Source organism: Microtus pennsylvanicus, chromosome 12 (genome assembly GCF_037038515.1).
Source record: "Microtus pennsylvanicus isolate mMicPen1 chromosome 12, mMicPen1.hap1, whole genome shotgun sequence".
In the NCBI taxonomy this organism is placed as follows: Eukaryota; Metazoa; Chordata; class Mammalia; order Rodentia; family Cricetidae; genus Microtus; species Microtus pennsylvanicus.
This window is the reverse complement of record NC_134590.1, coordinates 97,352,863-97,365,753: the sequence shown is the minus strand read 5'-3', so window position 1 is coordinate 97,365,753 and position 12,891 is coordinate 97,352,863.

The window sequence follows — 12,891 nt, the reverse complement described above, 5'->3', positions numbered from 1 at the left end:
TTGTGGGAGCCTAGCCTGTTTGGATGCTCACCTTCCTGGTCCTGGATAGAAATGGGAGGACCTTGGACTTCCCACAGGGCAGGGAATCTGGACTGTTCTTCATTCCGGAGAGGGAGGGGGAATGGAGTGGGAGAGAGGGGGAGAGGGGGAGGGAAGTAGGGGGAGGGGGGGCGATGTGTGCGAACAGGGGGAGGGAAATGGGAAACGGGGAGGAGGTGGAAATTTTTTTTGTGCAACAACTAAAAAAAATAAAATGAAAAAATCGTTGCTATATCAAAAGAAAAATATACTTTCTGTAAAAAAAAACAGCTAATACTGTTGCGGGAGGTCCTCCCACTCCTCCAGCCTATCGCCGCTGAGATACCAGCCCCTTGGGGCGTGGTCTCTCTCCCTTTAAAAAAGCGGCCACTTCCCTCTCCTCGCTCTCTTCACTTCCTGCTCCGCCGGCGACTAGACTCCTGGTTGCGTTTGCGTAGAGGGCTGTTGCCTGGGACAGTGATCTGTAAGTTTTTTCCCCTTTAAATAAATATCACCCTATTAATCATAATCCCAAATTGGTGTGGCATTGTTTGTGACTTACGCCTTCATTCTGGCACCCAACGTTTGGTTTTAGAACCTCTCCCGGCTTGCAGCCGTGAGTTCGACTTGGCGGCCGGAAGTTCGGCTTGGTGGCCGCAAGTTCGGCTTGGCGGCCGCAAGTTCGGCTTGGCGGGAGCCCTTGCTTCCTCAGCCGCTGCCTGTGCCTTGCAGCGGCGGCGGCCTTGGCCTCCCGTGGTTTGCTCTTTTCTGAGTTGTTTTTAAATCTCCCTTGAAAGCACAGCTCTTAAAGTGGCGCGAACCAGAGCACGCGGTTGCTGAAAGCTGCAACCCCTCAGGGTGACTCTGTCACGTGGAGGCATAAGCAGCTTCCAGATTGCTCTTCTCTACCCCTGGATTCTGGGTTTCTGGTTCCGTCTCTGGAATTGATTTAATTACATTTACTTTGTTGAGAAACTTGCGTTTTCCAGTTTTTAACATCTACTAAGGCACTGAAACAGGACCATGTTTTCATCGCGATTCTGCAACAGCGCCACCTGCTGGACAATAGGTAATATGGCAATTTTCGTTTCTAACGCAAATTTTACTGCTTTGTTTTCACTAATACAATGGATTAGTAATTTTATATTTACTAATACAATGAATTACATCATACAAGGTTTATATGATTATGGGAATACCTTAATTTGCTTGTTACTAGGCTTCAGTTTTCTTTTCCATATTCTATCATTAAGGAAGAATATGGCACTCCTAACAATGATAGAATCTTTACGAACTAATAATGAACAACTAATTGACAGGATTAAAATTATTGAAAATCAGAGGTTATCTGAACAAGTGGTTACTATGACAGACAAAATTGATTCCATATCCAAGGGTATTAGAAAGTTACCTGAAAGGGTTCAGGCTATTGAATTTGACCTTCAGAGTTTATCACAAAGTTTTGATAAGGTAACAGACAGAATGTACCTCCAAGATGGGAATATACATGATATACAAGAAAAGTCTAAGGAGGACATGTTATCTTTGAAGGAAAAAATTAAAGCTTTGGAATCACAGGTGCAGAATGGGGACCAAAAAATTGATACCTCAGTGAAATCACTGGAAATATATACAGGTCAAGAGATTCAGGATTTAGGAGAGACAATGATAAAAAGATTTGAAAAGATTGGAGAAATTATTGCAGCTGGTGAACAGAGTAAGGAGGCACAAGGACAGGATACAATGCCTCCACCAGCTATTAGAACTGGCTTACCCAGGGTTCTAGTGACATACCCTATACTTAATTCTGACAAAGCGTCAACTTCTAAAGGCTCAAAGGGAGTCAGAGAAGCTAGATGGACACCAATAGCAATGAATGATCTGAAAGAAATTAAGCAAGCTGTTGTTAATTTTGGCTTGCACAATGCATATGTAAAGGAAATGATAAAGACTTGGGCTTCTAATGCTAGAGCTATCCCCCATGATTTCCATCAGTTAGTGTCTGCAGTTTTAGATAAGGGACCTTCCTTGATGTTTGGAATTTATTTCAGAGAAGAATCCAAACATATGGAACAGCAAGGAAGAGCAAAAGGTATTGAGGTTTCCCAAGATCAAATTCTTGGTGCAGGAGAATATGCTGATCCACAGGTCCAAGCTCTTTATGACGGTGAAGTACTGTGTCTATGTCACCAAGCAGCTTTAAATGCTTGGAATAGGATACAAGATCCAGCAAAAAGGGTTGAATCATATACCAGAATTAGGCAGGGACAGAGAGAACCCTTTATTGACTTTTTGCAAAGATTGATTAAGGCTCTGGACATAGGGGTAACAGACCCAGAATCTAGACGAATACTTCTTGAATCTCTAGCTTTTGAGAATGCAAACATAGAATGCAAAAAGATAATTGGGCCTTTAAAGTCTAGATCAGCACCTATGGATGAATGGATTCAGCATACGATGAATGTTGAGACGTTTAGCTATAATGATGAATCTTGGGTAGGAGAAGTGATTTCCAAAGCAATGAGGAGACATCAAACTGCCAGGTGTTTTAATTGTGGTAAATTAGGACATTTACAAAGGGATTGCAGGCAAAGAATTTCTAGGAATAATATCTCTTCTGGGAATGACAAAAATAGGAGACCTCGGCCTTCAGGTATATGTAGGAGATGTGGTAAAGGCAGGCATTGGTCCAACGAATGTAGGTCAACAACAGATAGACGGGGCAATCCGATATCATCGGGAAACTCCATGGGGGGGCCTCTCGCAGGCCCCCAAGCCAACAGTGGCCCAGTCATTCCCAGTCACAGTGGAGAACGTGCCTCACCAAGAAAATTAAAAGCTCCAATTTCTGCTGTAAAAAGTAATACTGGTCTAAATGATGAAATCCATGTGGAGGATGAGTCAAAAAACCCAGTAGGACAGAATAAACGTATATTTTGGCAGACTTCTATTAATGATCAAAGACCAAAGCTAAGAGTCTGTATAAATGGCACTTTTATTGAAGGCTTATTAGACACAGGTGCGGATGTAAGTATCATTACCCCAGAATCTTGGCATCCGAATTGGCCTCTTCAAGAGGTAGATGTTCAGTTCCTAGGAATTGGAACCCTATCTCGTGTAAAACAAAGCACAAGATGGGTTGAATGCATAGGGCCCGAAGGGCAAATAGGAAGACTAAGGCCATATATAGCCAATATTGCCATAAATTTATGGGGCCGTGACCTGCTACAGCAATGGAATACCCAGATTAACATTCCTGTATTTCCAGAAATTCATAATTCGGGGAAGGATATGATGAGGTATTATGGAAAAAGGTCACCAGCCATTCAGGCTGTACAAGAACATACAGCAAATACCAAACCTTTAGAAGTACCAACAGCCCTACCTTTAAAATGGCTAACTGAGAAGCCAATATGGATCAAACAGTGGCCTCTAGCTGAAGATAAACTACAGGCATTGGAACAGCTGGTGCAAGAGCAACTAGATGCTCACCATATTGAAGAATCAACCAGCCCTTGGAATTCTCCTGTGTTTGTTGTAAAAAAGAAATCTGGTAAATGGAGAATGGTGACAGATCTAAGAGCTGTCAACAAAGTAATTCAACCTATGGGCCCACTACAATCTGGAATTCCTTTGCCTTCTCTGTTACCAAAAGGATGGCCTCTTATAGTTATTGATTTGAAAGATTGTTTTTTCACTATACCGTTACAAGAAAAGGATAGAGAAAAATTTGCCTTCACAGTGCCTACTTATAATAATTCTCAGCCTAATAAGAGATATCAGTGGACTGTCCTCCCACAGGGTATGCTCAATAGTCCTACACTGTGCCAATATTTTGTAAGTAAGCCATTGGAAATAATTCGTAAACAATTCCCCAAGTCCATCATTTATCATTACATGGATGACATCTTGTTATCTGATTCAAATAAAGATACTTTAGAAAGGATGTTTGAAGAAGTAAAGAAAGTCTTGCCTAGGTGGGGATTACAAATTGCCCCTGAAAAGATTCAAAGAGGAAACTCTATTAATTACCTAGGTTACAGAATAGGGTTAGAGAAAATTAAAACGCAAAAGGCACGAATCAGGAGAGACCGCTTAAAGACTCTTAATGACTTCCAAAGATTGTTAGGAGACATTTCCAGTCTACGACCAGCTGTTGGGATAACACCTGATCTAGTAGTTCATTTAAACAAAACCTTAGATGGTGATAAAGATTTGAATAGTCCAAGAGAACTGACAGCTGAAGCAGAAAAGGAACTGACAATGATTGAGGAAAAATTACAGGAGGCACATGTGGATAGGGTGAACTCAAATCTTAGCTGCATCCTAGTCATATTGCCTTCCAGAATTTCTCCTACAGGGATTCTAATGCAGAGGGAAGATATTATTTTAGAGTGGATATTTATACCTAATAAACCAAGTAAAAAATTAAAAACTTATGTGGAAAAAGTCTCTGAATTAATTATAAAAGGTAAGCTGAGACTTCGTCAACTAGCAGGTATAGACCCAGCAGAAATTATAGTGCCTTTTACTACAGAAGAAATAAAAAAGTTATGGGAAGACAATGAACCGTGGCAAAGAGCTTGTGCTAATTTTTTGGGAGAAATTAATAGCAACTATCCCAAAAGTGGTAGACTTAACCTCATAAAAAGAACTTCTTGGATTCTTCCTAGAATTGTACGTGATGCTCCAATAACTGGAGCCCGTACTTTCTATACTGATGCAAATAAATCAGGGAAAGCAGGTTACAAGTCAGATGAATTGAGTAAGGTGGAACAAAGCCCTTATAATTCTGTCCAGAAGGCAGAATTATATGCCATTCTTATGGTGCTAAGGGATTTTAAAGAACCCCTTAATATAGTTACAGATTCACAATATGCAGAAAGAGTTATCTTGCATATTGAGACAGCTGAATTTATACCAGATGACACAGAGTTGACTTCATTGTTTATCCAGGTACAAGACATAATCAGGAACAGGCTTTGTCCGATGTACATAACACACATCCGGTCCCATACAGGTCTGCCTGGTCCTCTAGCCCAAGGCAATGCTGAGATTGATCAATTATTGATTGGAAGTGTGTTGCAGGCCTCAGAATTTCATAAGAAGCATCATGTCAATAGTAAAGGCCTAAAGAAAGAATTTTCCATTACTTGGCAACAAGCTAAGGACATTATAAAGAGATGTCCTACTTGTTCTTTCTATAATCAAACACCGTTGCCTGCAGGGAGTAACCCAAAGGGCACTAAGAGAAATGAAATCTGGCAGATGGATGTGTTCCACTTTATAGAATTTGGTAAATTAAAATATGTACACCACACCATAGACACGTATTCAGGTTTTCAATGGGCTACTGCCCTGAGCTCAGAAAAGGCTGATTCAGTAATCACACATTTATTGGAAGTTATGGCCATCATGGGTATACCTGCGCAAATAAAGACAGATAATGGTCCAGCATATGTATCTAAGAAAATGAAACGCTTTTTTGATTATTATAATATAAAACACATTACAGGTATACCAAACAATCCTACAGGTCAGGCAGTTATAGAAAGATCAAATCGTACTATAAAGGATATGCTGAACAAACAGAAAGGGACTGAAAATACCCCCAGAAATAGATTACATAATGCTTTATTAACCTTGAATTTTCTCAACGCTAATGAGAAAGGAACGACAGCAGCAGAAAGACATTGGATAATGGAAAAGTCTGCTGAACTAAATCAACCAATTTATTTCAAAGATGTGCTGACCTCTCAGTGGAAGCCAGGAGATGTGCTACGTTGGGGAAGGGGTTTTGCTCTTGTTTCCACAGGAGAAGAAAAATTGTGGATACCATCAAAATTAATAAAGTTTCGATTTGAAGAGGAGAAACCTCTTGGAAAGGAGAAATGACAACTTATCTACAATGATGATATTCATACAGATGGTAAGAAAAACATATAGAATGGGGGCAGGGTTCTGTTCTTATCTCCACAGGAAAACACTCATCTTTGAAAAATTCAAGGGACCCTGGATATTTGGATACTGACAGATGGAAAAATACCTGCCCAATAGGAAATATCAAGAAAACTGAAAGGGTTGTGTAAGTAATATTAAACCATATTTCTAAATTTATAAAGCTGGTTTTGAAGTTGGACTCTGGCTCAGTCCTTCTCCAATTCCAAGCCTGTTAGTAAGAGAAAAACCCAGAGTTTCTGGAGTTTCTGTCTCATGTCAAGAGCCATGATATGGGACAGAAAGAAATATGAGTTTAGAAAACATCTTTGCTTTTCTTCATATCTATCATACTTTTCATTGAATATATCTATCATGTCTTTCATTGAATATATATATATATATATATGTCTATATGATTAATGCTTAAGTTTTTCATAATGAACAATGAGTTTTTCCTGAAGTGACATTTGAAGTTTCCAGGAAGAAGATGGGGCCCCATAACAACAACTCCACCTGGTTGATATGACATCATGATACTGATAGCGCTACAACAAGACCTGCTTTGGATACCAGCTGCACAAGACAGTTCCAACTTGGTTAGCTGAAATGGTGCACATCTTATACAACATTTTGGCCAGACCTGCACAAAATACTCAGAGACTATTGGCAATTTTAAAAGACATTGATCTTGAAATTTAACCATCATTTTACTTTCACAGGATCCCCCAGAAAGAACGTCGCCCCTATGACAGCTGGAAGTAATTTTAGAGGACGACGTCCCCTCTCCCAGTAAAGTTTGCCCTTGGGTTTAGGGGCATCATTTAGGGGTTGATTATAATTAGTATACGATTGAGGGTTGGGGGAGGAATTTTATAAGCTCAGGGATCATTTTGAAAAAAAAAAGAGGGATGATGGGATAATAGATTTGTAATTGTGAGTTACTCTTGTTAGACAAATATATTGATATAGATTCTTGTATATTGATACAAAGTTAAATTGTATTGACTATTGTATGCATTCATGTTTCTACCTCTGTTTAAAACATTTTTTATGTATTGACATATATTGTATTGATATATATATATATTGTATATATTTACCATATTGCAGTGTACATTTCTACCTCTGATTAAGATACTTATATAATGTTTGTGTATTGATATATATTTACCTACTGCAATGTATATTTGTACATTGTTTATATTTGGAGGTCATTGTCCTCATTTGTTTCACAGTCGTTTATTGTCTTAGTCTTTAAGTTAGATAGATATTGAGAATTATATAGACTAATAGTCATCTAAGTTTGTCATTTATAATTAGACTAATCAGGTTCTTTAGATATATAGAGATTATACTCAGTATAGATAGATAATCTTCAACTTCTTCAAAGAGCTGTAGAAAATGGCCTTTAATCTAACTCAGAGTTTTGTGGTAGTGAGACACAATTGCTCCTGGCAACACCACTCTATTCCCGAGAGAATGTTGAGCACCAAAGACACTCCACCTGGAGCATTTCTTTTTGGCAGAACTGGCCTTGGGGCAAAGAAATGCCCATACCTCAACCACTGACAAAGATACAGAGCATGCATCAATGGATAAAACAGGGCTGTCTTATCCTGCCAAGACAGGGTAAGATAGTTTTGAAAGTTGCTTGCCTTTGAAAATGGTGTGTCAGTTATGTTAGGCCTTAGCCAAAGTTGGTTGCTTCAACGCTGCTAATGTGACTTTGGGTGATTGCCTAGGTAGCTAGTTGTCTCTGTGATTTGTTACATGTTTTGGAAGTTGTTTTACTGAACTTCCTAATTACCCAGGTAACATTATTTCCCTTCTCAGATCTTTGATGGGGTTGAAGACTATATAAATGTAGTTACTTTCTCTCATGACTTGGCCAAGTTATTTATTATACAAGACCTAAGCTAGTTAGAATAGGATATTTGTACTTATTGTATATAATTTCATAGTAGGTTTAGAACTCTCTTATTTAAACAGAAGGGGGAGGTGTTGCGGGAGGTCCTCCCACTCCTCCAGCCTATCGCCGCTGAGATACCAGCCCCTTGGGGCGTGGTCTCTCTCCCTTTAAAAAAGCGGCCACTTCCCTCTCCTCTCTCTCTTCACTTCCTGCTCCGCCGGCGACTAGACTCCTGGTTGCATTTGCGTAGAGGGCTGTTGCCTGGGACAGTGATCTGTAAGTTTTTTCCCCTTTAAATAAATATCACCCTATTAATCATAATCCCAAATTGGTGTGGCATTGTTTGTGACTTACGCCTTCATAATACAACAATTAAAAATTTATGAAATTCAAATACTAATATTAATGATGAACACATTTTCATTTTCAAGTATTTTACCTATCGTTTGAGCATACTGTTTGGTTTTGCTTTTATTTACATTTTGCTTTGCTTTGAATAATTTCTTACGAAACTTTAGATTTATTCCCTTGTTAGATAAGGTGTTTGGTGATATAGTCAGCTATTCTCTCAGTTTTCTTTTCATGTTTACAAGTTACTTTGTTATGCGGAGTGCTTTTAATTATATGTGGTCTTATTTGTCTATTTTTTCATTCTATTCATTCTACTTCTGAGATTGTAGCTATCAACAATAAAAAGGACATATTCTCAAACCAAAATCATTTGAGATTTGCCCTACATTTTCTTCTAAAAATATAGTTTTGTAATTTCAGGTTTTACATTAAAGTTTTTCATCCATTTTGACCCAACTTTCATGCATACTTTAAAGGAAGAGCCCCAATTCATTATTTACAAATGAATAACCTGTTTCACAATAGTATTTCTGGAAGAGAACATATTTTCCCTATTGAACTTTTGATAGAATGATAAATTACACTTGACCGTAAGTGTTTGGATATAGTTTGGGAGATTTATCCATTATTCTACTAACCTTTTAGTCTATTTTTATGCCAGGATCATAATTTGTTATTATAATGAGTTTGTAATAATAGTTTGAAATGTAATGCTTTAAGGTCTTCAGCTTTGGTCTTAAGTTTGCTCTGGTTCTTTGGAATCTTATGGTTGGTCTCCTTTTATCTCTTCTTAATGATACACGACATTTTTACTTAATAATTATAATCTTCTTAAAAGATTGTAAAATATAGACAGACCACAATAAAAGTCAAATAATTAAGAAAATATGTGTTACTTTATTTTCTACTTCTGTAAATAATTGAAAGTTATTAAACACTTTTCATTATAAATCTTTCAAAATTATTATTAAATATCAAAATATTTTATTCTTATGATGTTAAATAAAATTTCAACATCCTACTTTCTTACATATAATCATATATATTATTAATTAATCAACATTAAGATAAGTGAATATTTAAAGCAGACTTTCAGGTCTACAAACTTCAAAGATTGAGCTAAAAAACAAAAGGTAAGTTTAAGCCAAAATTCAGAATATCTCCAGTGGAATCAGATGATAGAATCTTAAATATATTGCAAATTTGTCCAAATCAAAATGACTCAAGTATGTGCATTTGTTTTATGTTACTAGAGCCCATGGATGTGAATCCATTTCACCTTGACCAAAGGTTCTGAATTCAGGCCTATTCTTGCTCCTTCAAGGTTATGATAGGGATTTTGACCCAAGGTGTATCTACCTGCAGGATGTTTGACCTAAGGTGTGGTGGCTGTGTGTCCTGCCTAACCAACTTAACTTAGGAGAGAGTGACTTGATGGTACAGGTATTGTAGAGGTAAGTAGTTTGTTTTTTCCTTGTTTGTATTATGGTAAAGAAGTCTTGTCTTCTTCCCCTGCTTTTGGATTGGGGTATATAAAGCATATGGAACATAAATGAGAATTCAGTATTCACTGGGTTACCTTCCCAACTCTATTCTGTGTCTTTGTGTTTTTCTTTCTTTTTTGTTTTTGTCTAACATTTCTAATCCACATGATCCTACCCTGGTGGAACATATAAACTTGTCAAGACTTGACTCCAACAGATGTCACCCTAACATGGGATCCCAACAACCTGTGTGATTGCATGGACAATGATAATGTTCTATACTTTCTATGTGTTATTAAATTTGTGCACAAAGGCATGTATGCTATGTTTGATCTCTAATAAAAATATGACACATTTCCAAAAAAAAGAAATGAGAAAAAGTAAGCCTCTAAGTTCAAGAAGAGAAAACTAAAACTGTTTCTCCACAGACACTTCCTAAACCGAGAAATGCTCAGGGACCTCATAATATAGTAAATTTTCTGAAAAAGAATAATGAAAATCTGTCATTTTATAAGGAAACAACAATAAATTTAGATAATAATTAATAAAATCAACAATATAGATGGTATCATAGGTGAAACAAGACACGAAGACAGGCCTACAAATACATATCATAGTTCCTTAAATAGAATGACAAGATACTAACCAAAATTAAATAACAAGAAATCACTGGCCAGCAGTCATCCTGTGTATGACTTCTCTCCTTTGCTGATAATAGACAATGGATTGGGTGAGGAGAGCTGATCCACTAAGAGTTTTGATTACTAAAAGGATCCCATTCTCTTATAAAAAGAAAACTATATTGATTAACATCACTTAGGCACCATTTTGTTTCCTATGACTGAAGATTGCCTGTAAGTCTGCATCATAGTGGGGAAATAAAAACTTTTTCAAACCAAATGCAAGATAACAAATTTTTAAAGAAACAGTGTATGATTTGTACTATATACCTAAAGCAACTTGTTTTGCTCTAATTGTTTTATGAGTCACAAGGATTTTTGAAAAGAAGCTTATCCCCACAATTTATATATGTTTATTTGTGAGAAAGAATGTCTTCCATGTATATACAGGTGACATATAAGAAAAGAGGGTGTCAGATCCCCTGAATCTAGAGTAGCAGGTGGTTCTGGGACTCCCAACTCAGATATTGGGATATGAACAGGCCTAATAATTTCAAGTCACCAAAAACTCTTAAAATATAAACTGGTATAAGCTATGCAGCACTTTAGCTATAACACTCTGGTTATCTATGGGGAAAAACCTTTACAAACTTATATAGCTACTATGGAAATCACAATGGCAGTTCCTCAGAAAATTGGAAATAGATCTACCTCAGGATTCTGTTGTACCAGTCTTGGGCATATACCCACAGATGATTCATCCTGTAGTTAGTTTTTTACTGTTTGGTTCTTTTGGGAGCCCACCACCCAGCTCCCAAATAAATCACATGAAGGATTATCCTTACCTATGAATGCCCAGCCTTAGCTTGGTTCTAGTCAACTTTTCTTATTTTACATTATTCTATCTACCTTTGCCTTTGGGATTTTACCTTTATTCTATATACCTTTCTTTACTTCTTACTCTGTGGCTAACTGTGAAGCTGGGTGGCTGGTCCCTGACATTCTCCTCCTTCTCTTCTTGGTCCTCAGTCCTTCTCTCTTCCTCCTTTTATTTATTCTCGCTGTCTGGCATCCCAACCTATCCCTCTCCTGCCTAGCTATTGGCCATTCAGACCTTTGTTAGACCAATCAGTTGTTTTAGGCAGGCAAAGTAACGCTGCTTCAGAGTTAAAAAATGCAACATAAAAGAATGCAACACACTCTTGCATCATTAAACAAACATTCCACAGCATAAATAAATGTAACACATCTTCAGTTAATGTTGTACAACATTTCCCCTTTTTTCTAAATAAAAAATGAAAGGTTACAACTTTTAACTTTCTCCACAGCTGCCATTTCTTTTCCATTAGCATTAAAAAAAATAAAGTTAAAAAACTACTATGCAATCTATATCTAGGTGTCTTAATTGCCCCTTTCTGTTTATTAAGCATATTTTTAAGGGGTCAGATAAAACATTAACTAATTAATCTTTATCAATAAAAACTGGGAGTCAGATATCAGGGGTAAAAACCTGAAAGATCAGAGAAACAGTGGAAGTCTATTGATATAAATTTAAGGTCAATTTTGTTAAATAAATCTCTGCTCTTGTTTAAGGTATTATATTTGTTCAGTTCATTTATGACAATGTATAGTTAAGAAATACAAATTAATGGATAGTCATTTATAATAGATAAACTTGTAGTCATGTTAGTTAGGTTTTCTAGATGTACAGAGATATATTTCATATGGATAGGTATTCTTCAAATCTTTCAAAGACATAGAATATGGCATTTTAAATGTTTTTAAAATTTATGCCTCTTCATGACAGTAAGACATGAATCCTTCTGGTAGCACCAATTATTTCAGAGGGGTTGATGGGCATTGAAGGAACTTATTATGGAATTTGCCTTCAATGTGACTAGGCTAGCCACTTGGGCAAGAAACTGCTCTTGACTGGATTGCTTGATGGTATGTTGTATAAACTGAACATGCAGGACCTAGAAAAAAGGACTAATATAAAGTTGCCTAAAAAAGGTGAGACATATCCTGCTTCATGAAAGAATCTGCTAGACATTCTGCAAGACACAGAAAAAAGGTGACTGGGAAAGTACCAATATAAGTGGAACTGTCTTTGAAATTTTCTGCTTCATGGAAAAGTCTACCAGACACTATGGGCCTCTAGACTGAAGATGGATGCCCTAATGTTACAGAAGAACTTTGGGTGACTGTCCAGGCAGCAAGATGTCTTTGTCAATTCTAGAGTTTTGGAAGTACTTATAATTAGTTAAGTAATATATATCCTTCTAGAGTCTTTGGTGGAGTTGAAGAAAGACCATTTTATTATTATAAAAGATAGATTAGATATAAAACTTTAGACTCACAAAAATAGAATACATGATAGAGTATTTTTCTTAATTTGCCAAATGTAAATGGACTAAATATTGTAACTATAATTCTTGCTTGATATGGTTTTGTTATATGTAATCTTGCTATATCAAAGTTAAAACCTTCTTTTTTATGTAGACAAAATTCCCCTCTGTATGCTGTGAATATGTTTTATTCCCATTGGTTAATAAAGAAACCACTTTGG